Source organism: Sinocyclocheilus anshuiensis, unplaced genomic scaffold (genome assembly GCF_001515605.1).
Source record: "Sinocyclocheilus anshuiensis isolate Anshui unplaced genomic scaffold, SAMN03320099.WGS_v1.1 scaffold257, whole genome shotgun sequence".
Lineage (NCBI taxonomy): Eukaryota > Metazoa > Chordata > Actinopteri > Cypriniformes > Cyprinidae > Sinocyclocheilus > Sinocyclocheilus anshuiensis.
In genome coordinates this window covers 1539593-1544357 of record NW_015539889.1, presented here as the reverse complement: position 1 = coordinate 1544357, position 4765 = coordinate 1539593, and positions in this window count along the sequence as shown.

The following is a 4765-nucleotide window of genomic DNA, read 5'->3' as shown; positions in this document are numbered from 1 at the left end:
TCTCTCTCTCTCTCTCTCTATCTCTCTCTCTCTCTCTCTCTCTGTGTGTGTACGTTTTTCTACACTTAAACCTGAATACACACCGACTCATGGGGACTCGTGTCACAGACCCCATACGAAAATTAACCATGGTTTTACTACAAAAAAAAAAACACTTACTATAGTTAAACCATGGTAACCACAAATTAACCATGGTTTTACTACAAAAAAAAAAACAATTACTATAGTTAAACCATGGTAACCACAAATTAACCATGGTTTTGCTACACTAACCATAGTTATACCGGTTTGAGTTTGATATAATGTTGTTTTGTTATAAATGTCAGTTTTTACACTTTTAAGAAATGTTAAAATGATATGCATTCACATGAGATGAGGATTCAAGTCATATCAGTTTTCTAGAAAAAGCTGTTTGAATCTATATGGTGCAACACCCTTAAAGAGCTATTAACTCATTGTAACCCAGGTTTGAGGATGAGCTGGGTTGTGTTCTGAACACATGACAATATGTTGGGACTGAATCTAAATAATGTTTATAGATGTAAGTGCTATGAGATGGAGATAACACTGATAAAATAAAGATAACATTTGCTGTGCCTCCATACCAGTAGGTGTCAGTATGAAGTCCAAACCACTGGTACTATTGGAATTAAGAAGCTTTTAATATAATTTCTAATTAATATAGCTAAATCAGTGTCCAAACAATGTGTAAGGCCTTATATTTAGTTCCACTGTTCTACTCAAGATATAGCCTACATTCCCTGCACGGATTGTTGCGCATTGTGATGTGTGCAAATGGAGCTACGGGAAATGTTGAGATGTAAATCAAATATGAAAGAAACATAAAAATCTAATAGTGCTTATCTGCACATTTGGCATCCGTCCTGTGTCTGGTTTGTGTGGTTCTCTGATAGCTGTCCATTGCTTAGTCAATGCAGCAGTTCCCTGACAGACCACTGAGGCTGTTCAGAGTGCAGTGTTTACTCAAAATGAATTAGCTTGACAGTAATTGACGTGATAAAGCAGTGCAGCTTCAATACAACTGGACAGAAAACTAGACCTTTGTATCCGTATTATCAGTCCTGTCTCCCAAGGTTATTTATGCAGGAGGACATGATGTACTTTTTAATTTTGAACATAAAACCCTGATGTAGACAAATAGCCTTTGCTTGTATCACAAAACTGTAAAATAAAAGATTAGAGCGAGAAGCTAAATGTCTTACCTAATGAGGGCAAATGGAAAAAAGCACTTTATTGCACAAATTAAAAGGTTTTAAAATGGTAGTAAGAATAAAATTGATCCATTTTCTCAAGTGCAGAGACAGCATATGAGAACGCAGTTTTTCAGAAGACTACAGGACAGATCCAAGATAAGAGTAAAATAAACCATTTTTGCGCCCATCAGATAAAGCAGTCATTTACTATGCCCATTTTTGCAGAATATAGGACAGAAGAAATGCACCAAATTGGTTGGTAAAACAAGTTGGTAGAGTGTGTATGTGTGTTCGTGAAACTGGTGTGTTCACATCCATGCAAATACATGAGCATGTTAAGATGTTGTTGTGTAGAGTTGGAACTATAAAGAGAAAGTACACCATATCTAGTTGTTTAACTGTCTTTAGTCCAACTTTGGGCACAAATTCAATGTAAACACTCAGGACACAGACTGAAATTTGGACATTTGGCAAACAAACTTAACATTATGTCACGATATTACTGCTCTTTAGCTGTCATTCTGATATTGTTCAAGGACATTTCTGTTGCTGACACATTCATTTGTTTTCAATGCCAAAAAAACAACTTTATTTTACACTACATAAAGTAAGTGACCACATTTGACCACGTATAGGATATCTACATAAATTAAAGGAGTAGTTCACTAACAGTTCTAACAGTTGATGGGCACCATTGACTTCCATAGTAGGAAAAAAAAAATACAATGGAAGTCAATGGTGCCCATCAACTGTTCGGATACTAACATTTTTCAAAATGTCTTCTTTTGTGTTCAACAGAAGAAAGAAACTCATACAGGTTTGGAACAAGTGGAGGGTGAGTAAATGATGACAGAATTTTCATTCTGAAAGTGAACTACTCCTTTAAGGTCACGTTGCTTTATATAAAAGAAAATCTATGAATGAAAGTTAAGAAAGAGACAGATGATAAAGTATCTGCATGTACTATAGAAATATAGAACATAAAGTACTTGTGTAAGTGATATGATTACTGAAGACTATGACAGGATGTTAAACAAGGTATGTACAATACCATAGAGCAGTTAAGTAATAGTTTTACATAGATAGCGTTTGCGTAGTTGAACATAACAAACAAAAACAAACAGATAGACAGACACAGAGTTGCTGATGCAGGGGTTGTTGCTGCTGTTTCCTTTAAACACTGTTAATAATTTCCAGGGATAGCAAAAGGTATTTGGCCAAGGACTTGCCATTGAAGGACAATATGATAAGCAGGTGGGGACTGAACTAACATCTGAGATGTCCACATAGGAATGAGAAAGCAAAACATGGCGTGTGATAAAATAAGCAGCTGTGCAAACCATTAACAGCTATTAAGTGTAATACTATATATAGTTTCCACAGAATTCCAGGTAACTGACTTTAAAAATTAAAATGTATTTGCTTACTTTTTATTCATTTATTTGAGTTGATTATCTGAGACTTAAAAAGAAATCAAAATTGTAAAGAAGCAAAGTATAACTTTTTCAGCCAGGAACTGAAAAAACGAGGAAAAAGTGTTTTGTTTTCAAAAGGGTTTGAAATGAACTAGACTTGTATTATAGACACTGGATCATATTTCCTCGCCCGTCAGCAGTCATAGACAAGATGAGACAACCCGTATTGGGCAATAGCTGGTTTCCAGTTACGTTTGACTAAGAGACAGGGATTTATCCACAGTTTGAAAATGTTCATGTTGGCATGGAAAATTGTCTCTTAAAATAATGTGCTAGCAACAAATAACGTGCTAGCAACAAACTATGTGAACAAATTATTGCTTTGTCATATTGAGAAGAGTTGCAGTTTGGCCTTCGTTTGGTAAAATGTGAGGCTATGTGTGTCTGAACAAAACCGGTATCAACACAAAGATCTTTTCGCATCACTTCAGAGGGAATCTGAGAAATCAGTGTCTCTGAATGTGAAGTAAAAGTATTTATTACATGACAAGGAGACGGTGAAGAGGACCAGGAGGTGCTTGACATAGAATGTGCAGGAGTAAGTAAAAGCGTACACAAAGCCCACTTTTAAATGGTGTTTTTCTCCTGAGGGAACATGGCTCTGTTCCCAGATATCTACATTTTACAGCATGAAAGCATCACTAATGAGTCTCTGTTTAATGTAAAATTCTTGACTCTAGTGAAAAAGTTAATAATGGCTTGGCTCTGGACATTGAAATAACATTTGAAACCTCACCTGAACTAGCGGCACTAATAGAAGGCATGATATTTACATTTCAGCTTTTGCACATTTCATTGGGGTTCACATTTGATTTTGGATATGGATGCTATGTGGACTGCTTTTGTATACTTCAGGGCATGCATGTCTACAAAGGCTCTTATAACTTAGACTATAATTAGCATGTTCATGTGAGTCAAAGAGGAAATTACATGCTTGTATCTTACAGTTGATGAAAAATATACTGTAAACATGCGTAAATGTCAACGTGCAATTTTTTTATCAACACTAGGAAGTATAAGCGTAAATGTGCGGTTAAACTTCCTTTTTTGATGTTTTTATCACACACTAGAACACAGTATGCATACTGAGGGGGAAAAACACTGAGGAAAAAAAAAGTTCACAAACTGTAAGATTGCTTGGTAATTCATATGTATCAATACAGATAAAATGTAAAGTTGTGAAATAACAGCAGAGAATATTGCTTTGTGATTTGTGCTGTTAATTCACTCTCAGAAATAAAGGTACAACAGCTGTCACTGGGGCGGTACCTTTTCAAATGGTACATATTTGTACCCAAAGGGTCCATTTTGGTACCTTAAAGGTACATATTAGTACTTAAAGTGTACATATTAAAACCTATAGGTACAAAAGTGTACCTTTTGAAAAGGTACCGCCCCAGTGACAGCTTTTGTACCTTTATTTCTGAGAGTGTTGCTACTCCATCACATGGTCTTTCTGTCATATTTGTTTTAAATTCCTCCAAAAATGTGAGGCACTATGAACCCCTCTATCATGCATGTACCTGCACATATGGAAGGAGTCAAAGTTTCCATGTGTAGACTAAGAGTAAAGCTGACCGAGCGGCAGTCATTAAGTGGAAAAACTGAGGCAAAGTTTGGAAAGGAAGTAAATGAGCTCATAAATCCACAGTATGTCTGCTCAAGTTTCCCACACCCATCAGGCTGTACCTGTACCATCTTTGCAGTGTTTAGGATATAAGCAACCTCTAGCCTTTTGGTCAGGTGTGAAAACGTATTTTTGAACCAAGTGTTTTGCTGAGTCAAGTCAAGTCACCTTTATTTGTATAGCGATTTATACAATACTGATTGTGTCAAAGCAGCTTTACAGTGTTAAACAGGAAAACAGATTGTCAATAATGCAAGAAGACGATAACAGTCATTTTTCCAGCTAAAGTCAGTTCATTGATGATTCAGTGATGTCATCATCCAGTTCAGCTCTCTTCCAATAGTGTCTGTGCAATCAGTCAAGCGTCTCCAACTAAGCAAGCCAAAGGCGACAGTGGCAAGGAACCAAAACTCCATCGGTGACAGAAATGGAGAAAAAACCTTGGGAAA